The sequence below is a fragment of the Sceloporus occidentalis genome, unplaced genomic scaffold (assembly GCF_023333645.1).
Source record: "Sceloporus occidentalis isolate IW3139 unplaced genomic scaffold, rSceOcc1.0.p SCAF_6, whole genome shotgun sequence".
Taxonomy (NCBI): Eukaryota; Metazoa; Chordata; class Lepidosauria; order Squamata; family Phrynosomatidae; genus Sceloporus; species Sceloporus occidentalis.
Window position 1 is genome coordinate 25,350,859 of NW_028316986.1, and position 27,914 is coordinate 25,378,772.

Below are 27,914 nucleotides of genomic sequence, written 5' to 3' on the forward strand. Positions count from 1 at the left end.
TCTGTGCTCCACATAATCTCTCATCCATTGCTAAGAGAAACAGAATAAATGATACAAAAGGAGGGAAATGCTCACATCTATTGATTCAATGAGGTGTGGTATTTTTTTAAGGCTTTAAAGGGTTTGTATACAGTTTTTAATGCATTTAAGTATGCTAAGGTGTAATACTGGCATCAACTCGCCAAAAAGCATTTTCATCTGTAGCTCCCATATACTGGAACAACCTCCCGGAGGAGATAAAGCTTAGTTCCTCTTTAGATGCCTTTAAGAAATCCTTAAAGACCCACCTTTTCCGGTCAGCATATCCTTCTGATACCCATTAGAAATTATCGCTTGCTGAAAGATGCTCTTTATGACTGACAGATGTTATTAATGTTCTTACTTGTGATTTTAAGGATTTTTTTTAAATTATATGTACTTACGGTTCTACGTATTTTGTATTTGATGTATTGTATAATTGTATTTGATGGTATTGTGAACCGCTTTGATCACTGTGGAAAGGCGGTATATAAATAAAGTTGTTGTTGTTATTATTATTATTATTATTATTATTATATTTTAATATTAATTATTTAATTTTTTTAATCTCCCCTTTACACTTTTATTTAGACTTTTGTATGGTTTTTAACTTGTATTGTTTTAAATATGTTGTTAGTCTTTAGTCTCATTATTCTGAGAAAGGTAGGATCTAAATGTTTAAAATAAAGAAACAGAACAATATTTATGAATCACATTATAAAAAAGCCACACTACAATAAAATACAAGCACAAGAACAAAATAACCCTTCTGGGGGTCCAGGGGACAACAAATACAGTAGAAATGCCTTCCACTCCGCCTAGAGATATTTTTTGTGGTTTTGGAGGGGGGGGGGAATCTTTGATTCCTGGGAACCACAAAACTGATCTTTGACAGCTGCATGTGGCCCTCAGGCCGCTACACTTTGCCTGCCCCCACCTTAAAAAGTATTCACACCACACCATTACAGCACTTTGTTATCACTTTAACTGCCATGGCTCCATCCTATGGAATCCTGGGATCTGTAGTTCCATAAGGTTCTTAGAACTCTCTTCCAGAAAGCATGAATGGACGGTACCTCACCAAATTACAAATCCTATGATTTTGTAGGATGGAGCCATGCAAATTAAAATGATATCAAAATGCTATAATTATGCTGCATGGATGCACCCTAAAAGAGGTGAACTGTTGTTGCTTGACTGCTACCAATTGCTTCACTTGCAAAAACCAAACTGGTGTCTGTTCATGGCTTCATGTTGTGTGCCTTCAGGTCGTTTCCAACTTATGTCAATCCTAAAACAAACCTATCAAGGATTACTAATTCATTACCCATTCTCAACAGCGTTTCACTGAGAAGGGTTAATCTACCCTGTCTCAGGTTAGGATTTTGATAAACTAATGGTTTATAATTCTCTGTTTAAATTCACCCTGGTCCAAGACAGACTGCAGAAACAATCCAGTTTGAGACAGCCTTAACTGCCATGGCTCAATGCTAAAGAATCCTGGGGACTGTAGTTTGCTGTGGCACTAGAGCTGTCTGAGAGAGAATGCTAAATATCTCACAAAACTACAGTTCCCAGAATGCCCTAGCACTGAGTCAGGGCAGTTAAAGCAGTCTCAAACGGAATTATTTTCACAGTGTCTTTTGAACCTCTGTTCTCCTTACCGCAGAAAGCAAAAGGTGCTTAGACCTTTTAATACACCTATTTATATTACCAAAGACCATAAATTACATATTTTATTGGTACACCTTCATAGTCATATGCATTGAAATATGTGCAACAGGGGTTTTTTTTTTGGGGGGGGGGGGGAGAATCAGCAGAAAATCCATTGGCAGGAAAAAAAAGGAGCCATTTGATCCATCTGGTGTATGACAGTGTAGACAAGTATGCATCCAGTAAAAACAAACAACTCCCCCCCCCCCAAAAAAAAATAGGCACATACCCTATGTGTCTGTTTTGAGGTTTCCTTACCTCAACTTATATCACTTTACATTTGCTTAAAATGAATAGACTTGCCATTTTAATGCTCATTCTCTTAGTTTGGAAATATCGTTTTAGAGCTAGTGCTCTCCATTTCTGTTGGAATCCTCCTATATAGTTTGGGGCCATCAGCACACACCTGGCTTCTCACTGCTTACCTCAACTCCAGACTATTTATGAATAGGTTTAAAAGCACTAGTCCCTCCCTCCAATACAGAGGTTTCCACGGTTTACGTGTCCCCATTGCAAGAACTGCTCATTTATTTCAACTCTCTTGAGCATTTCGTCTTCCAGCAAATGGCAGCCAATGAAGTAGTGCCAGGATATAGAATTTTACAAGGCAGTGACATCATGCCATGTGTTTTGCCTTACAGAACATTAATTAGGGAGAAGGAGGACATGCTAAGTCCCTGCTTTCGATGATGTGTACTTCTGATTTTATCCCTTATCTAAAGCCGATACTCCCCAATGCACCACAAGGATTCTTTAGCCTTGTCTAACAAAGGAAGAAATAGAGCTAGTGAAGTAAAGAATCAGGCAATTAAAAAAATACAAAGACTGAGTTATTATATAAAGAAAATGTTCAACAATGGAGGCTTTTTAGCCAAGTATTTTTTAACGTTGCCGAGCAGGAAGAGAAATATATAATTACAAGTCATTGGAGAAAACTGTTCATTTAATCTCAAAAGAGCATGCTTTTGAGATCATCCAGTGAACCTGAGAAATGGAGCTGTTTTTAGACAAGCAAAAATTCACCAAAGACAATTAGCCTATGAACTTCACTGCTGTTGGATGCTATGATGGCCACTAACAGCTTTAAAAATTAATTAGAATAGTTCATAAAGACTAGTAGCCATTAACAACTAAAAATAAAATAGTGGTGGATGAGAGACAGTTGACCTTTGAGTTGCAAGACAAACAAGCCACATCAGACACAATAATTTGTTTGTCTGTGTGCCTAGCTTTTTCTGTACTACTTATTATATCCAGGAATGCATTATCTTTCCTGCATGGGAAGCACAAGAAAATAGAAAAGTAACCTTCCAATTACAAAATAAGGTTTGTTTCAAAAGCATACCGTTTTTGGCTGTGGTGAAGCTGAAGATATGACAATTGTTGTTAAACATTAATTGCTGTTAATTGTTAGCGGCTGAATATGATTTAAGGAAGCATTGCTTCCCATGATGTATATTCATTTTACAAGACAAAATACTGGGATAAGTGCACACACTGTGAATATTTATTGTTCTTTAAATTACCTTCAATGGTTTTTTTTTTTGAGGGGGGGAGACTATTGACTTGGATCCAATTATGATTCTGTGCTTGTGCAAGTTCTGATTGTTCAAGCAGTTGTGCATTTTCTGAGCTTGAACTAGTAAGTATTTGATACCTCCTTGCACAAGCATTCTCATTGTTCGCCCATGTACTCTGGGACTGGGATAACAGAGGCCTAGTATGCAACAGGACAGTTTACATGCTGGCTGGATGCCATGGCATAGCTCCACCTCCAAAAGCCAAGATGACCACTAATTGTAGACTATTTGGGGGGGGGGGGAGAGGAGACATCCAACAGGCATATCAACTGCTGCAAATGTTGGTTGGAACGTCCTCCTACCCCTCAATTGGTGGCTGATGGTGTCCATGTCAATGGGGTGATACATCCGCTCCAGGTTTCAACTCAGGCTTTAAATGAGCTATCAAAGATGTTAGAAGTATTTCCAAAGTATACTGTACCTTGGATATCTGTTTTAAAACTATCCATAAATTCATCAGATTGGGCTTTTTTCTTTTTCTTTTTTGCTTCAGCAGTGTTACACTGAATCTTATCTGCTGTAGTCTTTAGCCTACAAACTATGGTTGCTCTACTCACTTGTTCTCCTTCCATGTGTAGATCAAATGTCCAGAGGAAGAACATGAACATCTCCAGTATCCAGTGTAAGTGAAAGGGAGTGAGTGAAAGAGCATGTTCTGTGCCTTCAAGTTTTTCCGACTTATGGCAACCCTAGACGGGGTTATTGTGAGGGTTTTCATGAAGAACCATGGGCTTTTCTTGGCAAGATTTCTTCAGAGGTTTGCCACTGCCTTTCTCTCAGGCTCAGAGCATGTGACTTGCCCAAGATCACCTAATGGGTTTCATGGCTGAGCTGGGTATTGAACCCTGGTCTCCAGACTCATAATCCAACACTCAAACCACTATGCCAAACTTTGTGGCAGAGAATGTTAAATTCTTCACACATAACTACAAATCCCAGGATTCTATAGCATGGACCCATGGCAGTTAAAGTGGTATGAAAGTGATATAATTGTGAAAGAGACCTTATTAGGATTATTATTACTGATGATAGGAAAGTGTGTTCCACCCGGCATGAGGCAACAGCAGGATACTTTAGACTCTAAAGTTTAGAGGGTTCTGAGCAAGTTGTGATAGCTTTGGGCTTTCAAGAAAGGGGAATGCTCCACATCTCCTCTTGCTCCATATCTGTTGCCTTAAGCTACTGCACCTCATTACCTAATGTTAGGGATGGCCCTGTCCTGTTTACAGCCTAAAATTGGTTCCCAGGATATATTTTTGCTTACAGTGTTTACCTAACAAGACATCCACCCACTCATGCATTGCAAACAATTGTTCATTCTATTATTAAAGCAAATCATTTGTAGCAAAAGACCCCAAAGAAATAACACATCCAACTCATAGTAATATAGAATGATAAGGATGCTTCTGTCCCAGACAGAAAATTAAGTTCATAACTTGGGCAGACCAAGATTACTGATTACTGGAATGGTCTGGAAAAACAGGTCATTTAAGAAATAAAAGTCTAATGGGTAAAACATACAATGAGAATTGTGTGCCTCACAATAACAGATGGTACTGCAGCAGAAAACAAGGCATGCGAGATGAGCTGCAAAACATGAGCTACAGCATGCAGGTTACCTTCCAATCCAATGCACTTAGCACTTCTTGAGAGTGGCCCAATTTATCCATGCTGCAGTGTCAAGAGGAAATATTTTACCTTAATTGTACCACTTCAGAGAGCAGATAGGCATTTCAATGCTTCTCTGTGAAAAGCTGTCATACTCATAGCAAAACAGCATGCCAAGGGAGAGGCTGGGCTTCACCCTCCAACACCCAGAATATTTTATCTTTTTACATGAAAGGTAGGGGGTGGAGTATTCAAGCATACCTACAAGCTCAGGTAATACATAACAGCTAAGATGATTTTGTTGCACTCATAAACTAGATCATGGAAGGGAGGGGAGAATTTGTAGTGCCATCCAGGAACAGAAGCCTCAAAACAAGGTCCTGCCTTGAGATTGTGGGAGAGACAGGATATAAATCCTTGAAATAAACACATAAATAAATAGGATAAAAATCATACATGATTGAGTATAGCTACGGGTCTCTTTTCTCCTAGCATATTTCTGTCCCTGGAACATCCAGAAAGGACTGGGGAAAAAACCCTGTCTGAAACACTGCCAGTGTTAACAAACTGGGCTAAATGGACTAATGGTTTCAATCAGTATAAGGCAGCCTCCTATGTTCCTGTCAGTCACAAACATATCCTTGCCACTGCCGTTCTCTGGGGCTGAGAGAGTATGACTTGGCTTCTATGGCCAAGCAGGGATTTGAATCCCGATTAGTCCAACACTCAAACCACTACATGACCCTGGCTCTTGATATAAAAACTACTACCCTATTTTTAGTTGATCCCTTTGTGCTCCCCAACAGATTGACACACAAGGTTATTATTATCCAAATTCACTAGGAGATGGAACAAGGGAGACTTGCAGCAAGATGTTCATAGAATCATACAGTTGGAAGAGACCACAAGGGCCATCCAGCCCAACTCCCTTCCATGCAGGAACTCTCAATCAAAGCATACCCAACAGATGGTCATCCAGCCTCTGTTAAAATACTTCCAAGGAGGGAGACTCCAACACTCTCCAAGGAAGTGTGTTCCACTGTTGAACAGCCCTTATGGTTAGGAAGTTCCCCCTAATGTTGAGCTGGAATCTCTTTTCCTGCAGCTTGCATCCATTGTTCCAGGTCCTGTTCTCTGGACCAGAAGAAAACAAGCTTGCTCCCTCCTCAATATGACATCCCTTCAAATATTTAAACAGGGCTATCATATCACATAGAATCAGAGTTGGAAGAGTCCACAAGGGCCATCCAGTCCAACCCCCTGCCATGCAGGAACTCTCAATCAATGCATATCTGACAGATGGCATCTGCTTAAAGACCTCCAAAGAAGGAGACTCCACCCCACTCCGAGGGAGTGTGTTCCACTGTTGAACAGCCCTTACTGTCAGGAAGTTCCTCCTAATGTTGAAGTGGAATCTCTTTTCCTGTAGCTTACATCCATTGTTCCAGGTCCTAGTTTTTGGAGCAGCAGAAAACAAGCTTGCACCCTCCTCAATATGATATCCCTTTAAGTATTTAAACAGGGCTATCATATCACCTCTTAACCGTCTCTTCTCCAGGCTAAACATCCCCAGCTCCCTAAGTCGTTCCTCATAAGGCATGGTTTCCAGACCCTTCAGCATTTTAGTCGCCCTCCTTTGGATATGCTCCAGTTTCTCCATATCCTTTTTGAATTGTGGTGCCCAGAACTGGACACAATATTCCAGGTGGGGCCTGACCAGAGCAGAATACAGTGGCACTATTACTTCCCTTGATCTAGACACTATACCTTCTCTTCTCCAGGCTAATGTTACCCTGTACTGTCTCTGCCTAACAGTATTGCTCCTGTTCAATGTTCCTTCCAGCTAGATATGTCTGTCCTCTTCCAGGACATTTCACCCCTTCTTCCCTTTCCCTTTTCCCCACAACTGCAATCCACCTTGAATGCTCAAAATCCCATAGCTACTGAATAGGCTCAGTCAACACTAGGGGAGGGAAAACAGCTCCTGTATGTTTTATAATTTTAATTTTTATAAATTTTATTAAGGTATTAAAAACATAACATTTCTACATACATTGTTATTATTATTAACCTTTATTTATAAAGCGCTGTAAATTTACACAGAGCTGTACATACAATCTTATTGATTAGACAGTTCCCTGCCCTCAGGCTTACAATCTAAAAAGACATGACACAAAAGGAGAATGGAATGGTGGTGGGGAAGGGTAAGAGGTCCAGCAGTCTTCTCTACCTCCAAGGCCTGGACCAATACATAATTAATTCATAATTCATTATTATCCATATATTTCGTATTATTTCATATTACCTACAAACCATAACAATAATCCAACTTTTTAGGATCCCCCCCTATATCTTGCATATTGGCTCCATATGACTTATATCAATAAACATTCAGAATAAACTTGTACAGCTTTCCCTTTTATTCCTCCTTCCTGCACACTATTTTGTCTTTATCAGATTTCTCATAAACCCTTACTATTCGTTTGAGGAGAATGTCTATGTTTACCGCTTTAATCGCCTTAATTTTCTCATTCATTTTTGTATTTATCTTTTACTTATTCCATTGCTACCTATATTTCCCTACCTATTTCTATATCACTTCGGTCCTTACTTCTGTTACATTCTGTGTGCTTATACCATATAATTTAGAAACACAGTTATTTTACTTTCATTCCACATACATATATTTCGCTACAAAGCTCATATTTCATCTTTCCATCTGTTTTCACAATATTTTATAAAAGGTTTCCAGCTTATATCATCATCTTCTTTATATATCTCGTCTTTCAATAATCTAGTCAAATTATCCATATCAATAACTTCCGCAGATTTTATTAGCCATTCGTCAATTGTTGGGATTTCATTATCCTTCCATCTCCTTGCTATTGTTATTCTTGCTGTGGAAAATAAATATAATATTTGTGTCAATTTCTTTCAAACCCTCACTTCTTCGACAATATTCAATAGGCACATCTCTGGCTTTAATGCAAACTTAATCTGCAAGATTTCTTGAATTATCCTGTGAACCTCAATCCAAAATTTCTTAATGTGTGGACAGATCCACCACATGTGGTAAAAAGTCCCTGGATTCTCCTTACACTTCCAACACATATTCGTTACTTCTTTACTCATCTTAGCTAATCTTACCGGTGGTAAATGCCATCTATAAAACATTATTATAAAGTTTTCTTTAATGTCTACACATGAGGTAAAATTTAGATCCTTCCCCCATTGCTCTCTCCAAACTGTTTAATGGTATATTATGTGTTGTATTCCTTGCCCATAAAATCATGTTGGATTTTATTGTTTCTGTTTCTTCTATTTGTAAGTTTAAACATACCTTGTAAAATTTTGAGATTAAGCCTTTCTCATTCTTTTCCCAGAGTAAATCTAATTCTGTTTTAGTTGACATTATTCCTTCTTGTCTTGTGTCTTTATTAAATCTTTCCTTGAGTTGATAATATGGAAACCAGCTTATGTTTACTCCCTCTTTTCTGAGATCCTCTTGACTTTTCATAATTAATTCTCCATTTTTCTTATACAAGACATCTTTATATGTTAACCATTTATTGTTTGATGTTTCTCTTCTTATCAAAAAAGCTTCTTGAGGGGAAACCCAATCCGGCATATGATTATAAATTTTATTCTTATATAAATTTATATAAATTTATATAAGTTTTATTCTTATATGTTTTCCATACTTTCCATAGGGAATTTCTGATTATATGATCTTAATTTAAAGCCTTTATTTTGTTCTGATTTATTTTACTAAAGGTAGGCATGCCACCCATAGATATTGTTAAATCTTTCTAAATTTAAAAGATCTTCGTTCTCTAATCTTACCCATTCTTTTATCCAATCCATAGCACAAGCATGGTAATATATTTTTAAGTCCGGGACAGCTAGTCCTCCTCTTTCTTTACAATCTATAAGTGAGCTCCATTTTATTCTTGCCCTTCTTCCTGCCCATATAAATTTAGACAAATCTTGTCTCCATGTTGTAAAGACAGAATCATTTAATATGATTGGGAGATTTTGAAAGACAAATAACATCTTTGGCAAGATAGTCATTTTTGCAAGTGCTATCTTTCCCGTGAAAGATAGTTTTAATCTGGACCATTTTTTAAATTTCCTTTTGATTTCTTGCCAAAGAGGTTTGTAATTTTTTAAAAAATAGATCCACTGTCTTTTTCGTTAAATTTATACCTAAATATTTAACTTTTTCCCTGTCTGTATTCTCGCCACTCCTTGAAGTTGTTCTTGTCTTGATTTAGTCATGTTAAATGTTAGAAGTGTTAATTTGTCTTTGTTTATTTTGAGCCCTGCACATATTCCGTATTCTCTAATCGTTTCCAATATTTTAGGTAATGTTGATAACGGTTCTCCATAATCAATACCATATCATCAGCATAGGCAAGGATTTTTATTTCCTTTCCCTTGATTTTAGTCCCTTTTATATGAGTACTCTCCCTTGTTTGGTTGCATAATACTTCCAGACACATTATAAATAACAACGGAGATAGAGGACAGCCTTGTCTAGTTCCTTTAGTGATTTTAAAGATTTCTGATTGGCTACCATTTACAATTATTTTCGCTTTTTGTGTATCATATATTTTACGTATCCAGCCTATTATATTTTCTTCAAAATTTAATTTTTCCAAAAGTTTAATTATAAACTGCCAATTAACATTATCAAATGCCTTTTCGGCGTCAAGGAATAGCATTGCTGCCTCTTTCCCCAGATTTTTGTTTGTTTGTAATATTCAATTAAGTTTATTACTACTCTCAAATTGTGATTAATGTGCCTTTGGGGCAGAAATCCACACTGATCTTTATTTATCCAATTACCCAAAATCTTTTTAAACCTTTCAGCTATTAAAGATGTGAATAATTTATAATCAGTATTCAAAAAGGATATTGGTCTATTATTTTTGGCTGATATCAGATCTTTACCTTCTTTAGGGATCAACACAATATTTGTTTCTTTGCATGTCTCTGGGATACCATTTCTATGAATTTCATTAAATACCTTTTTTAATGGGCCTACCAATTCTTCTTTACATTGTTTATAGTATCCCATTGTAAAACCATCCGGTCCAGGTGCTTTCCCTCCTTTCATTCTCTCTATAGCCTCTCTAATTTCTTCCTCCGTTATTTCTTTGTTTATCTTTTCCATTTCTTCTCCATCGCCTTCTATTTTTTTAACCTTACTTAAATATTCCAATAGTATTTTTTGTGGTGTGTAGTGTCCATTGTCTCTTTATAAAGTTCTTCATAATATTTGAAAAATCTTCTCTTAATGTCTTTGAGTTCTGTATATATTATCCCTCCTTCATGAATTTCTTTACTTCCATTTTTTTCTTTTTTATTCCTAAATTTATAAGCTAACCAGTTTCCAGATTTGTTTCCCCATTTGAATTGTTTTTGTTGTATAAATCTGAGTTTTTTGTTGATTTCCTCAACCGTTTTACTTTCTAATTGTTTTTCAACAACCTCAATCTATTCTTACCTTTTTGATTATTGGGGTTTTTAACCATCTTATTTTCTTGCTCTTGGATTTTTTTTTTGAAATTTCCTCAATTTCTTTTTTCTTATCTTTATTTCTTTCAGATTTTTTCTTTATCAGAAAAACCTCTGATATAAGCTCTCAATACATCCCATATCATTTTCATCTTTAGTTCCTCATCTGCATTTGCTTTAAAAAACCATTTTATTTCCTCTTTTAATTGCTTCCTTAACCTTTCCTCTTTCAACAGCTTCTCATCTAATCTACAAAAAAATTCCTACTTTGTTTGTCCTATTTCTAATATAACTTGATTATGGTCAGATATTTTATTAGCTTTTATCTTTACATCTTTGATTCCCTCTATCATGTTTTGGAAAATAAAAAACATATTGATTCTTGAATTTGAATGTTGAGAGATCGAGAAGAACATGTAGTCTCTTTCATTTCTATGTTTGAATCTCCATGGATCTTGTAGTGAGAAAAAAATGTTTTATGTTTCAGTTAATTTTGTACAACTGGACACTCAACCCTACCTCATCCTGGTATATTCATTTTGTTTCAAATTGGCCTCCTTTCGGTTACAAATCCATGGGTACACATCATGTCAGAGAGCATCTAAACTACAGAGTTCTAGCAGTCTATACCACTTTAATTTGTCCAGGTTTTAATCTCATGGGATTTGGCGAAAAACTCAGAATTATCTCTACTGAAAAGTTCTAGTGCACTATATTGAATTATGACACTACAGCTCTCTTGCAGAGATTCCTAAGTATCTCATCAAATCACAAATCCCGGGATTCCCTGGGATAGGACAAGTTAAAGTGGTATCAGATTGCTATACTGCTATAGTGTAGATGAATTCACAGATGAATGCCAGTGCAGCCAAAATGGGGCCACTAAAAACAAGATGAAGATATCAACATGCTACAGGTGGAGAAAGGGACCTCAAGGTTGCCAGTGGTACTTTTTTAAAAGTTGCATTTCAAATATATTTAAAAATGATAAGGCATCCTCTTAACAACAGCTCACTTACACATATATCTTGTACCATGGTCAAGTCCAGACATTGGTGATGGGTTTACTTTCCAATTGAAAATCATGTGTGGAAAAGTACTACTCATAAACTCCAGTTAATTTATTATTATTATTATTATTATTATTATTATTAATGGTATTTATACTCCACCCTTCAGCCCTAAAGGCTTTCAGGGCGGCTTACAATATTATTTTTAATCAGACAGTTCCCTGCCCTCAGGCTTACAATCTAAAAGACACGACACAAAAGGAGAAGGTGGTGGGAAAGGGGATGAGGTCCAGTGGTTATTCTCTCTCTCTGAGGCCTGGACCAAGGCAGATGGACTGGAGGGAGGGCTCTTCTTCTTCAGGCTAGCCCTGGTGGAACTGGGCCTGCCTGGTCACTCCCTCGCAGGCCGAAGGATGACAGTTATCATGGAGGGAGGGCTCTCTTTCTTCAGGCTAGCCCAATTTATTGGTGGTCCATATGCTGAAGGCAAATTCATAGTGTAGAGGAGAAATGGGAATCCAGTTTCTACAATGTCACCTTTCTTTAACCCCCACTAGCCAATAATGAGAATATTTTTAGTAAGCCAATAGATCAAGCTATGAAGCCAACCCCTTGATGAGAGAGCTTGCAAACTTTTCTAAAACTTCGCACTTTCCATCTGGGCAGCTCCCATTAATACAGAGAGATGATTGTTATATAAAAGCTTTTTCACTGTCCCTGTCAAATATGGAGAATAGTAATAATGTATCTCTCAGCTGGATAGTTTGGTTAGACTTTAAACTCTGTTGTTTTCTTCCAAAAGGCTTTCACTCTGAACATCATAATCACTTATATTTTAGTGATTCTGTGCCTCCACATCCTCTCCAACATTTTTCTGGAATACCTCTATTGATTCAATATAATATATATAATACCACCTAAGGGCTACCTTTAAATTTGTAGTTTTTTGTGGGTTTTTCGGGCTATGTGGCCATGTTCTGGAAGAATTTACTCCTGATATTTCACCTGCATCTGTGGCTGGCATCGCCCAGATGGAAAGATGTCAGCCACAGATGCAGACAAAATGTCAGGAATGAATTCTATCAGAACATTGCCACATAGCCCAAAACCCCCACAAAAAACCTATGGATGCCAGCCATGAAAGCCTTCGACTTGACATACCTTTACATTCCTTTGAGAATGCTGCTAAAATTGATTTAAACTGAGGGGGAAAGACCAAATTCTTTTCCAATGTTCTTCTGAAATTACTTTGTACAACAGAGTGTACATTATTTACACAGAGTGAGTGTTGATATTTCTAAATCTCAAACTCAATGAGACAGTGCAAGATCTGGGTCTTTAAACATCTCACAACATCAACCACACAGAAAGAGACGGTTAGAATGAGAGAGCAACACTTGCTGAAAAGACTTACATGTACAAAGGAATGCATCTGGTTAAGAAAGAATTGCCAATTATGTACAGTGTGACTGCGTCATACGCGGGCGCGCTTTACACGGCTTTCAGCATACGCATAATTGGGAGACAGTGAAGAGATTTTAAACCTGGTGTTATATGGTTAGACCTAGGTGTACTGGTGACCAATCTGGCTGCCGCATTTTATACCAAGTGAAGTTTCCAAACTTGATACAAAGGTAGCCCCATGTAAAGCGCATTACAGAAATCAAGATGAGAGATTACCAGTGCAAGTACCACTGCTTCTAGGTCCTTTCGGTCGAGGTAGGAATGCAGTTGGCATATCAACTGAAGTTGGTACCAGGCGCTTCTGGCCATTGCATCTACTTGAGATGATAATTGTAGAGATGGATCCAGGAGCTATGTACAGGGTTGCCAGATGACACTTATTATAATGGATGTCCCTTATTTGAGAGTCAGAAAGTTTGCCCCTTATAGTAAAGGCATGTGTTCCTTATTACAAGGGTGGTTCCCTATTTGAAGTTTGGAAAGAGGTTTCAAACAGACTGAATAAGATGCCCCCAAATAGTTTTTTGTCGGTTTTTTGGGCTATGTGGCCATGTTCCAGAAAACTATGGACGCCGGCCATGAAAGCCTTTGACTTTACATGGCCCCAAATCTTGTATTTTGGGGTATTGGCCTTTAATAAAGACAGCAATGTGTGCATCATGTAATTTATTAATGTGTGCAGTATGTTAGTTTCAAAGAATCATAGAATTGTAGAGTTGGAAGAGACCACAAGGGCCATCCAGAAACACATGGCTACGTTAACTGAAGTATATACTTTCATTTGGTATTTAGATAGAACACAAAGTTGTTATTAGCAAGTTTCTGATTGTTAACCCTGCATATGTCATGAATTTTGACTGTCCCTTATTGCTGTTTTGAAAACCTGGCAACACTAGCAGTTTAGCATATGTATGTATTATCTGGACACTGTTTCAGATTAAAACTGTATAGCTTTCAAAGCACCATAGACAAATTTAAGAAAGCCATATGATTAAGTAGGGTTTTTGAAATGAAGATATAAACTGTCATTAGTTACTGAATGAGCATTAATGCTGGGCAGCTGGGAATTCTACACCAGCCATGACATTAGGGATTCAGAGGCAAGCTGGGTCACAAGGCGGCAACAGGGCAGTGGTTATCTCCAGGGAAACTAGCTGTTAGATCTGATTTCCAAAAACAGCTGCAAGCGGAAGTGTAGAGGGAAGGGAGAAAGAAAACTAGCTCCAACATTAAAGGCAGCCAAATTCACAGCAGCCTTCAAGTGGGAGAGAGCCATGCCTCCTTCTAGGAGAGACTATATAGTCAGGAGTATAGTATCTAGTGGGCATGAAGAAGGTCCCAGGTTCAATCCCAAGTATCTCCAGATAGGAATGGGAATGATTCCTGTAATACTGAGCTAGAAGGGTAAAGCTTCTTAACTTCCAATATAAGGCAGTTTCTTCTTCTGCTTAAGCAAAAGTGCCATTTACCCTGAACAGGAAAACAACGGACGTCTCTCTTTCTCCCTGGGTTTCTATGCCACAAACTAATCCAAAAACAAAAATGAAAATGAATTGTGCAATCTGGATTAAACCAAATGAATTGGGGAAAAATACATTATTGTCTCTTATTTTGCATATTTTGCTCTTCTTCTTCAGACTTTGCATCGTGTATCTTGACTTTACCATTTAGAGGCAGGAAAACTGCCTATACTGTAACATATGTACAGCGTGCCCGCACCATATGCAGGCTTGGCATAGGTGGACTTGAAGTCATGCAGGTGGTGAGTCCTAATATGGTGAATGGGGCTCATGCCCATGGGGTGCACCCCCCCCATTCAAATGAATGGGACGAGTATACGCTTAATCTGCCTTACATGGGGGGGGGGTTTCCAGAACGGATCCCCTGCGTAAGGTGAGGGCGGACTGTATACTGTACTGTATACTATATATACTGTAAGACAAGTCAATGATGCACCCATATTTGGAAGACAGTAAATGATTTTGGGTATTACTCCTGTAGAATACAGTATCCCCTCCCAATTTGCAGGGCATCCGTTTCGGACCCCCCACGCACAGATATGGCGGCTTGCAAATATTTGAGTCCCATTGAAAATAACAGCGTGAGAGGCTGCACACTGCCATTTTGTCCCTCCCTGTTTGTCCCTCCTGAGAAAAGCAAGACCTCAGACTCCAAATCCATGAAAAGGGAAGGACAACTGTACTGTAGGGCTGGAAAAGATACGGAAAAAGGTAACCAAAATGGTCAAGGAGCAGGGCCTCCTGTTAGGATACAAGACTGGAGGAGGGCAAACGTTGTCCCCATCTTCAAAAAGGGGAAAAAAGAGGATCCCAACAATTATCGTCCAGTTAGTCTGACATCAATACCAGGAAAGATTCTGGAGCAGATCATTAAACAGAGAGTCTGTGAACATCTAGAAGGCAATGCCATAATCACAAAAAATCAACATGAGTTTTAGAGAAACAAGTCATGCCAGACAAATCTAATCTCTTTCTTTGATAAAATTATAAGCTTGGTAGATGAAGGGAATGCTGTGGATATAGTGTATCTTGCTTTCAGTAAGGCCTTTGACAAGGTTTCCCATGACATTCTTGCAAACAAGCTTGTAAAATGTTGACTAGACAAAGTAACTGTTACATGGATTTGTAACTGGTTGACCGGCCAAATGCAAAGGGTGCTCAACAATGGCTCCTTTTCATCCTGGAGGGAAGTGACCAGTGGGGTCCCACAGGGCTCTGTCCTGGGCCCAGTGTTATTCAACATCTTTAGCAATTGGGAGCATACTTATCAAATTTGCAGATGACACCAAATTAGGAGGAATAGCTAACACTCCAGAGGACAGGATCAACATTCAAAATGACCTGAATAGACTAGAAAGCTGGGCCAAAGCTAACAAAATGAAATTCAACACGGAAAAATGTAAGGTACTGCACTTAGGGCAGAAAAATAAAATGCACAGATATAGGATGGGTGACACCTGGCTGAATGAAACTACGTGTGAAAGGGATCTAGGAGTCCAAGTAGACCACAAGTTGAACATGAGTCAACAGTGTGATGCGGCAGCTAAAAAGGCCAATGCTATTTTAGGCTGCATCAATAGAAGTATAGTGTCTAGATCAAGAGAAGTAATAGTGCCACTGTATTCTGCTTTGGTCAGGCCCCACCTAGAATATTGTGTCCAGTTCTGGGCGCCACAATTCAGAAAGGACATTGAGAAACTGTAGCGTGTCCAAAGGAGGGCGACTAAAATGGTGAAAGGTCTGGAAACCATGCCCTATGAGGAACGACTCAGGGAGCTGGGGATGTTTAGCCTGGAGAAGAGACGGTTAAGAGGTGATATGATAGCCCTGTTTAAATATTTGAAAGGATGTCATATTGAGAAGGGAGCAAGCTTGTTTTCTGCTGCTCCAGAGAACAGGACCCTGAACAATGGATGCAAGCTACAGGAAAAGAGATTCCACCTCAACATTAGGAGGAATTTCCTGACAGTAAGGGCTGTTCGACAGTGGAACACACTCCCTCAGAGTGTAGTGGAATCTCCCTCCTTGGAGGTCTTTAAACAGAGGCTAGATGGCCATCTGTCAGGAATGCTTTGATTTGGATTTCCTGCATGGCAGGGGGTTGGACTGGATGGCCCATGCGGTCTCTTCCAACTCTATGATTCTATGTATTCCGGGTTCTATGGGCTATATTTCAGACGAAGGAACCCACCTCTGAGTATTACTTGCTTAAGAAAACCCTATGAACATGAGGTCACCATAAGTTGACAGGCAACTTTAGTCTTGGCTTTGTTTTAGTCTTGGCTAGAGTAAACCCACTAAATCCAGTGGTTTGATCTGCATGTTGACTTGTGTGTATTCCTTCAAATCACCTGTCAACTTATGGTGACCCCATCAATTTTGGAGGGTTTTCTTAGGCAGGTTATACTCAAGATGGTTTTGCCAATTCCTTCCTCTCCAGCACTTGACATGCATTGGCAGTTTCCCTTCCAAAATCAGACAGGATCTGGTGCCTTTACTATTCAACAACTGATCAAATCGGTCTACTCTAGTTGGAACTAACCAATAGGATGCCAATTATCATCTGCTAAGGACTCAGGAGCGTGGATCTTGGTGGAAATTGTCCTCAGTCTGTGTCTGGCTATGGGGACATAGTCATATGCTTCTCCAACACCCCCTCCCTCCAACAGTAGTCCATTGCACTACAACATGTGAGTCCTGGGAGTGGTGAAAGGGGAGCTGTAGCAGAGTTTTGTATGTGGAACTCTTACACTATGCTCAGCCATGTAGGATCTCAGCCCCTGCATGTTTATTTCTGTCATGTGCATAACAGCTTGACAGAATGCAACCTAGAGGATCACTTTGTTATCCTGTTCTAACAAAGCTCTGTTTGTGCGATGTTTCTCTCTTCAGACTTCTTGCAGTCCAGCAGCCCATCAAGAGTCAGCAGCTTTCCAAGCTGTTTCCCATTCTCATGTTCAAGAACATTTACCCACACAGGGGAAATATGTACCTGTTGGTCCTGCTGAACTTCCCAGCAGGTTTCAGTACCATTGATTATGGTATCCCTTCTGGGCTGTTTCTCTGAGATGGGATTTGAAGGCACTGTTATGCAGTGTTCCAGTCTTTCTTGGATGGGCCAACTCAGAAGATGGTATTTGAGGACTCCTGTTCGACCCCCTGGCCGTTGGCCTGTGGGACCCCTTAGAGCTGTTCTGTCTCCCATGTTATTTAAAATGTACATGTGTGTCCTCTGCATGTCGCCTGTCTCAATTCAAATCTTAGCTGGAAGGTTCCTCTTGAGCAGATTTAGGAGAATGTGGAAGGTGTTAGGCGAACCCATTTCATCAGTGGTGTCTGCTATCTGCTGTACTGCCTCAATACCCTAAAGGCACCCGATCCTGCCTGCTCTTGGAAGCTAAGCAGGGTCAGCCCTAGTTAGTACTTGGCTGGGAGATCACCAACGAATACCAGGTGCTATAGGCTGTATTTCAGAGGAAGGAATGGGCAAAACCAGCTCTGAGTATTCCTTACCAGATGAACCTGCAAGAGTCCTTAGATCTACTGGGTAAGGTTTTCTCTTGGTCCTACCACCATCACAGGTTCAATTGGTGAGGACACAAGAGGGAGCTTTCACAGTTGCTGCTCCCACCCCCTGGAGCTCCCCTCCACAAGAGGTTAGGCTACTGCCGGCAGGCAGACATTTTTATTTAAGCGGCCTTTTAGTATATAATCCTATCAGGTAGGCTTTTATACATGGTGTGTTAGATATATATATATATTCACTTATACAGTGGGCCCTTGCCTTACGCGAGGATCTGTTCCGGACCCCCCCCCCCCGGCGTAAGGCTAATTTTGCATATGCTGGAGCCCCATTCATTTGAATGGGGCTCGTGCAGGGCGGTGCGGGGCACCACGGGCGTGCGCCCCCATTCATTTGAATGGGATGCGCCGCCCTGCATGTCTTGAGCGCATATGCTTAAGTCCGCGTAAAGCGCGTCCACGTATAACGTGGGCACACTGTATAATGTTTTTAGCAAGATGATTTTAATTTTTTTATATTTACTGTATTTTTTAAAACAATTTTATCTGTGAGTCACCCAAGGTTCCTTTCTGGGAGAAAGGCACAGAAATGAAATAAATAAAATAAAATAATAAGAAATTATTGAAGTTTGCCTAAGAATCTGGAAAGGCACCTTAAATTGAAGTAGACCATGCTAGCCAACAAATTCTGACCTAGTCTTCAGGCCAAAAAATTGCCCCAGAATATTAAAAGGGGGGGGGGGGATCTGGCAGCTTTGAGGGAATGCCAGATAACTTTGGGGTCTGCAAAAGTGGTCGGTCTTGATAGCAGTATGTGACTCATAACATCATGGGCATGTACCAGTGAAGTCAAATGGAACATAAACCTAGCCAAAGCAAGGGCCATATAAATTTGTAAACCTCAATCTTGCTGATGTTTGCAAATATTCACCCTGAGGCTCATTCTTACGTGTTGAATGCCTACATGGAAATACATATACAGTCTGGTTTGTTTTGCACGTTTTTGAAAAGTACACATTTTCTTCTATTGATTAAAATGTGACTCCATGATTTTCCCATGTGCACATTTACCAAACATATTTATTTTAACACATTTTACTGTTATGTGAAATACACCATAAGCCAGCACATTTTATGGATTTCCAACCACAAAGCATATTTTGTTCCGCATTTGGGTCTAGAAGCTGTGAATTGGCCATGTTCAAATAATACTGCAAACCTTAGCAGAAACTGCACAGGAGAGACATCAGTTCTTCTGATCTGCAACAGGAGCAAAAAAAGCTCTGAAGGCTAAGAACTTGAGGTTTAGAGAGGGTGAGTTAGGTAGCTGCTACCACTCATGAGATGGCTCTCTGTACCCATGTGAACTCTGAACTTGCAAACAACAGAAAAACTAGGAATGTTAGAGAGAGCCTGAAAAGTGCCATTACAACATCCTGACTGGGCAGGCTTCTAAAGATTGGTTTCTTCAGTCTACATTTGTCTTTAACATTTTAATTAAAAAAGACATGTCCAGAAGTGTTGCAACCTGAAATGTCAGCTTGGACAAACACATACACAATGACAAAGGAGTTCAGGCAACCTTATGGCCACTAGACACACTGTACAAAGACTTGCTGAAAGAGAGAAAGAAAGAAAGGGAGGGAGGGATCAATATTTTCTCTGATTGTACATATCACAAAAGGGCAACATCCCATGGGAAATAAAAGTTTTCCCAGTATCTGAGTGACTCATTCCATTTGGCTGAGAAAGATGCTTTTAATTTCCATGCTTCAGTGACTACTGAGATGGAAGTATCATTGTGAAACTTTTATTCCTATGTCTTTCTGTACTATTAAAAGCAACAATTTTTTGTGTTGTATTGCTTGATGCTCATCACTGGTGCTTCGTAGTCTGAACAAAAAGAATGCCTCATTTCAACCTCATTCAGTCATAGGGTACCCATGTATCACATGATTTGATTAAGAATTTGACATTCCAAAGTTTCTTTATGCTGCTCTTAATTGTCTATATTGCTAGAAAGCCATGTATTGGGCACACTGGGCCACATAAAGATCTACCATCCATTATGTAGCATGGTATTAATCTCAGACACATAACTTGGTATCCCAGTGTCATGGGCTTGAAGTGATTTTGAGCCTGAACATTGTGGAATGGTGAGCTACCATTGTGGTAAAGTGAGTTTTGCTTACAAGTTTACTTTGTGGGTCTTTTTAAGGACATTCATGCACAGCAGTATGGGTAGGATGTGGCAAAGAGGACATTTAGGCCTATTCTAGCAATGCAAAATGGGCATCAAATGTCATGTAACAGATATGACCATTCTGTTTTTTATCCAGTTTAAAATCACGAGCATTTGTTACTGGATAATGGCTAAAAGACCAGATAATGACTTGCTCAGAGGCTTATTGAGAGAAGACCAGGCAGTATCTTCTCAGCAACCCTATTGTTTGTATCCCAGAAAGACCAGTAATGACTATGTAAGTGCTGAATATTGATAGTATGGGAAGAGAAAATGAGAAACAAATACAGGCATTCTTCCAAAAGTCTCCTCCTCTGAAGTTGTTTTTGAATTCTGGAGTTCTGAATTATCTGCTCATGTAGTAAAACTGATGCTTTAGGAATCATCCATTAGCCTGGTTTTTGAACAGAATGTTGCCTGTTCTGCCATCGTTTTCAGTATCTTCAATTTGTTATTGCCATTTCCAATGGGATTTATTTGTTTGTGAAACAGCTAAATTAAAGAACAAATTACCAAGTTGAATTCTACTCATTTCGGTCTGCAGAGAGACATGCTTTTGTTACCACCAATTACTGTTGTTTTGAGGTCACTGTGCTTACTTGGCCTATATTTAAACTGTAACTGAATTGTCACAGAATGGACTCTTTGCCATTCATAGGCATGGAGATTAAATGCACTTGGTGAAATGAACTCCAGTCCATCAAAGCTGTGTTGCTGTTATGTACCTTCAAATCATTTTTAACTTATGTTGACCCTAATGTAAACCTATCATCGTGTTTCTTGGCAACATCTGTTCAGAGGGAGTTTTCTGAGACTGAAAAAGGGTGACTTTCCCAAGGTCACCCAGAGGATTTCCATGGTTGAGTGAGGATTTTAAAAAGCTTATCAGACTCATTTTTTTGTCTGTTATGGGCACGGGAAGGGGATGCTCGGGCCATGCGTGACCGAGAAAAAACAGATTTTACCGCACAGCAAAGTGCCCTCAAAATGGCCCCATTCCGTCCCCCAGTCCCAAGCCTTTCCCATTCAGTGCTGAGGAGCGTCCTTTGCTTCGGTCTGAAGACTTCTCCTTCCTGTGCCCATAACGGACAAAAAAATAAGTCCGATAAGCTTCTAAGCCTGGTCTCCTAGAGTGCTAGCTCAACACTAAAACCACTGCACCAGGGACTACTATGCTACATTGGCTCCAATCAAAACTAAGAGCATAATAAATATGTTATGTTTTTAAGAAGTTGACATACAAAATTCCCATTGATTCAATTAGTTTACTGCATTGCAACTGTTTTCTCCTTATATGAACTTGCTCATGTCTTGTGATACTCTGAAGGGGTCTTTCTCCCTGCCCCACCACCCTCATAGGTATACTTGGTGGGAACACCAGAGAAGGCCTTCTCAGTGGCTGCTCCCAGGCTCTGGAACTCTCTTCTCACCAAGGCTAGACTGGCATCCTTCTTACTATCTTTCCACAAACAGGTGATGACCTTTTCTATTCCAACAGGCCTTTGAGAATTCATTTTTCTTAAAGGGAAATCATCCTTGTAATGTGTAGGACATTTGTTTGTTTTCAAAAGGGTTTATATTTAACTGGTTTTAGTTTTTTGGTAGTTTAATTAATTTTTGCCTTTTGCATGTTGTGAATATTTAACTATGTATGTTTTAATTGTTGTATGATACTGTGAGTCCTGAATTAGGAAAAGGCATGGGGGGGATGTGGAGGAGGAGGAGCTACAACTAAATCCATTGTCCAGAAAGCACACACATTATTTGGACACATAAGGTGCTAAAATCCCATAAGACCTTCCCTCCATCTTTGGAGTAAAAATGTAACAACAATAAAGTATGTTTTGCTGTACTTTCATGACATTCCAAATCTGTTCCAACTCTGGTTTATGCAGAGGGTATACAAACACAGTATGGTGGCAGAAGTATGAAGGAGGTGGACATTCCAAGGACCTTTTGCTTATGTCTCATCGTCATCGAAACAAAACAACTCGGTCTTCAACTGTCCACTGTTCTTCGTTGTTATCTACTTATCCAAAATTCCAATTCGTCTAGGAATACTGTGGCACATTAAAGACCAGCAAGTTTTCATGTGGCATAAGCCAGGAATGGACAAAGTGACAGGACCAATGAGCTCCACAAGCTGGCACTAGGTCCCTTGCTGGTATATGGGCCTTGCCCAATGCCCAACAATCCCAACCCCTAACAGAAGAAGGAACACAAACAGGGGGTATTCACTTTTCTTTAGATGTGGCGTTCCTTCCCAATTTCACTGATTATACACAAAGGAGTCAGTCAAGCCCTTTTATGTGTTGGGAAGTAGATTAAAATTGGGATTATGCTTTTGACACATTTTGGCACTGCTGTCCAATCCATACTAGACAGTAGTAAGAACTCTTTCTCCACCCTATTAGTTTTCTTCAAATACCTGTTCTGAATGTGTTTTCTATAGCTCTTTAAAAACAAAAGCCCCATCAGCTGAAGAAGGGAAATCTAGTTAAAGATCACAAAAGACTGCACAGCTCGGTTCTGGAGAAACATCTCGAGGTTTTGTAATCACTACATTGCTAACCATCTGTTGCTCTCACTGCTTATGGTAAGGAGTTGTAAGAGAGAAGGCTCTCAATCAGAACCATCTGTTTTTAGAAGAGGAACCAAAAATAGACATTGGTCTGAGCTGCCAAAGAAAGCCAACCTTCATGTACTGAAGGGTAGCCATTAACACTGCTAAAAAGGGTAGCTGGGCAAAGCTCCTCTTTACTCGAGGAGAAGGATAGTGTCTCAGTCACTTATCCACATTATAATCTCTTTCCAGAGTACTGCTCACTAATAAGAACTTCTAAAATCCTTTTTGGGATGAATCACCCTCACTTCTTTTATCGTGTTTTGATCCTGGGTGGGTTTCAAAGTTATCTTTTAAAGGTGTTAAGGAAAGGCCAGGCCGCAGATTGTTTGCTTCTTTTTTCGAGAACAGTATAATCTTCTATGTCTGAAACACAATTGGTATAATGTTTTTAAAGCTTCTATTAAAAAAGAGTATAATCAGAGGTTATGGAAAACCTTTAAAAAGAGGGCTGTAGGAAGAGAGAAGCAAAGAAGCTCTATGACCTTTTTAAAAAAATTGTAAGTAGCATTAAACCATTTTATAGAGATTTGGTCATCATTTCTTTTCCATATTGTGGATCTAACTTCAACATACTAAATGCTGGCAAATCAAATAGATTTCTGGAACAGCACCATTTGATATAGGGATTTACAACTTGAAAGGACACCTATGAGCTGTGCCTAGACCTGATGCAAACATAATAGGTAGAAGATGTGTAAAGCCTACAATAGCTGACTGTACTGATTCAATGGTGACAGGGTGCATTGTAGTTTGCAGAGGTATCAAAATGTGAAAAATAAAGAATTTAAAATTTAAACCAAATCTACAACAAACAAAGCTGAATTTGCAGCTATTATATTTTAGCTCTTTTGCGTAATTAATTCTGCTTCTGAAGAACATGGTGTAAGCACAGCATTAAAGTACCACCCTTTGATTATCTGATTTGGTTGTAATTTTAACATCCCTCCAAAACCTGGCTTCCACTAACTGTAACTGAAAAGCTGAAACATGGTTCCAAATTAGTCCCATTCACACATTAATAGTATGAAAGTGGCCCCCACAGTATGTCTCCAAGGTAATGTGGCTCCAAGTCTTGATATAGACATATTAAGGATAGACATCTGAGACTGGGAAGCCTACACAAAAATACTTCTGGTACACACTGGCTTCCATGGGACTTGCAATCCTTACATGGCTTTTTATTACAGTCTTTGGGGACTAATTTACTTTGAAATGTACATCTATATGCTTTTAAACTGTTGCCGCTTTTACACCTGTTTTAACTGCTGCCTGGTTTAATATGTTTTTATCTTGTTTAAATTATTATTGCAGTTTTAATCTTGAAACGTTTTAAAGTGTCTATACAGTATGTTGTTGCCACCTTGAATCCCATATGGAAGAAAGGCAGGATATTAAATAAATAAATAAATAAATAAATAATGCTACCCTGAGATCCCATAACAAAAGGTGGGATACTGATATTTTAATTAATTTATTATTTATTCATTTATTAAAATATCAGTATCCCACTTTTTGTTATGGGATCTCAGGGTAGCATTATTCATAGCCGTATGTGATCTGGTATCCCTCTGTGACATCAAAACGACATTATATATGAATGCTTGCACAATATACATTGCATTACCACAGTTATCACATGGTCTTTGACTGGATGTGATCATGCAAGGATAAGGCTTGGAAAAATTACTTTTTTGGACTGCATCTCCCAGAATTCCCAAGTTTCCAAGTTCTGTTCTAGGAAGGAGGCAAAAGCTTTCTAGGGAAGGAGAAAGGGCTGGTGGGGGAAACAACAGCAGCAAGCAACTTTGAGAAAGGCAGTCCTCTGGAAGTCTGCAATTCCCAGAAGTGAGACCAGAATGAAGAAATACTTCCATAGCAGCTGATTGCAAAGAGATATGCGATGGCAAATAAATGTACACTTGTCCCTTGGAACTCACGGGGGATCCATTCTGGAACACACACCCCCCCACCGAGTTCCAAAACTCATGCATATTCAATCCCGATAGGGCTTGAATGGGGTGCGTGCCTGTGGGGTGTGCACCACAGGCATGCGCCCCATTGAAGTTAATAGTGGTCGCCCCTCTGTGCATTTTAAAGTCCGCGGATCTCAAGTCCATGGACTTGGAGGGGTGACTGTACTTTAAAAGGGACAAATACATGGGTCTGAAAGGAAATCAGACTTGAGCTGGAAGACCAGATAACTAAAGTGAGACTGTTGTACTCTGGACATACTATGAAAAGGCATGATTCGCTAGAAAAGCCAATAACACTTGGCAAGGTGGAAGGCAGTAGGGAAAAGAAGAAGACCATGTTACAGATGGATAAACTCAGTCAAGGAAGCTACAGCCCAGAATCTGCAAAACTTGGTCTCTTATTGATAGGGTCACCATAAGTCAATGGCAGTTAACAAGAGAAAACCTTACCCAGTAGATCTAAGGACTCTTGCAGGTTCATATGGTAAGGAATACTCAGAGCTGGTTTTGCCCATTCCTTCCTCTGAAATACAGCCTATAGCACCTGGTATTCGTTGGTGATCTCCCAGCCAAGTACTAACTAGGGCTGACCCTGCTTAGCTTCCAAGAGCAGGCAGGATCGGGTGCCTTTAGGGTATTGAGGCAGTACAGCAGATAGCAGACACCACTGATGAAATGGGTTCACCTAACACCTTCCACATTCTCCTAAATCTGCTCAAGAGGGACCTTCCAGCTAAGATTTAAAATGGCAGAGAGGACATACAGAGGAGAGGAAGGGGAAGTGTTGCTGCACATATGGACTTACTCTTGTGTGACACTAAATACTGCACCAGTTAAACTCTGTGATGATTGTAAGTCTCTTAGTTTGACAAAATCTGACAATGTTGTTCTGGAAATCTATGAATAGTATCCAATACTCATAGTATCCAAGCCCATCCCAAAAGGAATCTGGAGCAGGGCTTTATTAGCTGATCTTAAAATTATCAATGCACAGGAAAGACACTTCCATTTTACAAAAGCTTCCTTCTTGTAAATCAATTTTGCCTGGATTGGATGAGTACTTACTCCTAATGCTGTCTAAACCTCAACTCCCCAACATTAAAATAGGACTAACAGTGACCTACTGGACAGAGTTGTCAAGAATTAATATAAAATTAATGAATATGAATTACTATGAACTAAAATAATGAATATGAACTAAATAAAGGGCAAACAGCACCAGAATAATAACAAAGTTAGTCCTGGAATAAAACATTTCTTTGCTCAAAAGTCTTATAGGTAACACAGAATCTATACAGATTGTAACTACTAATTCATTGAGTCTGGAATCTTCATCTTGAGCCTTTCTAAAATTGCTAAAAAACTGACCTAATCTTTGTACATGTGTGCTTTCTTCCTCAACTTCCTCCTCTTGCTACCAAGAAGCATGATAAAGAGAGTTCTGGAGAACCTGGAAGTTTGTTTGCCTGTTTTGCAACATTTTTGTTGTGCCAAACTGTGGATATTAGAAACACCCCCTCCCCAACAACACTGCTATTTCTGCTTCTTCCCTCTCATGCCCACATCTGAGTAACAGGCTTATTCAATACAATCATAAAGTGTTGGAAACCACTCTGAATATCACTTTGTTTTGAGAACAGAGGGCAAACAGACTCAATCGCTGGAAAGAATTAGTTGTGGAATTACATGTCCACCAAAGAGTGGCATTTTCCACCCACTTCATAGAAACAGGAACTTGTCACTACAGCTGCAGAATAAAATAAGCTTCCTTCGATCAACAACTGCACTGGCTATTTTCTGCTTCATGGAACCCTGAATATTTCTACTCATAAGAAGGCCTTGCTAGCTATAAAATGAACTTATGTGTATGCACATTGCGATGCCTTCATCCACCCACATTTCTTCCATAGCCAGAAACCCACTGTTTGTATCACTGTGTTTCCAAGATTCCAAACAAGCAGCTAATCGTTGAATTGTGACTGACTGATTTTTTTTGCATCTTTTCATAACACTTTTATAATGGTACAATAATACTTGGCTTTCCTAAGAAAGCAGTGGAGATCCTTTGCTCTAATTTGTTTATTTTAAATTTCTAAACCCTGACGCAACACTAAACACATAGCATCCAGTATAAGATCCAGTACTTTTCTTTTTACCCTCCAAAAAAGCAGGTAAAGGGGGCCTGACCTGACCTGAGCCCACCAAATGCAAGTAAGGGAGCATTAAACCTTTTCATCACCTGTTTTTTATTTTATTTTAGAAGTCTCCCCTGCACAACTCCAGGCTAAAAAAAGGAGGGAGGGGGATTTAGTCAATGCCAATTGAGCCTCTTCTCCTCTTAGCATACAGCCACCAAATGTAGCTTTAAAAAATTACTGAGAGGGAATAGTTTTTAATCCTTCTCTAACTTTAAATAGTGGTCCTAATTTAGGCCAGGAATCTTCAAACTCTTAGGGAGAATGAGAAAATCATCATCATCATCATCATCATCATCATCATCATCATCATCATCATCATCATCATATCTTACAACCAGATACTATGCCATTTGGCACAGAATCCAGTTAAATCTCAGTTTTCAACAAGCTAAAATAAGCTAAAATACATAAGACACAAAAGCTGAACAAAGCTAAAAGCAGCACAGTATGACAACAGAATCTTAAATCATTCCAATAATAGCAAAAGAAGACCAAACCTTCTATTGCAAGAGATGTGGAGGCCAGGCATGGGGTGGGAGGATCTGAAAGAAAATCCAGATGTTTTGGTGCTGTCATCCCACACCCAACCTCACACACCAGAGTTCCTCCTTTTCCTCTTCTACAAACTAACAGAGAACTGTCTTTACAGCTTGTAAAATTGTCTATACTGTGCAAGTTCTAAAGTCTCCTTCTGCAGGAACCCTGTCATCTATTGTATCTGGCCATCCTAATACGTTTTCTACTGTAGGTCCATATGTAGCCAAAACTGCAGTATCGACTCACAAGATCAGCAGGGGAGGGCAGAAATCTCAAAATTTGCAGAAGTACAATACCCATCTTTAGGGACAAAATCCCTAAGAGGGAAAACAAAACAAAAACAGTTCAATAAAAACGGAGCATGCTTGGTAGCTGGGCATACT

At 39.3% G+C, this 27,914-nt stretch overlaps 1 protein-coding gene across 3 annotated transcripts in view; it reads right to left on the reverse strand.

Annotated features, from left to right (window-relative positions):
- The window catches only part of LOC149310534 (rho-related GTP-binding protein RhoQ), a 49,669-nt gene that overhangs the window by 7,578 nt on the left and 14,177 nt on the right, over positions 1-27,914 (reverse strand). The gene's annotated exons all lie outside the window — the stretch shown is intronic.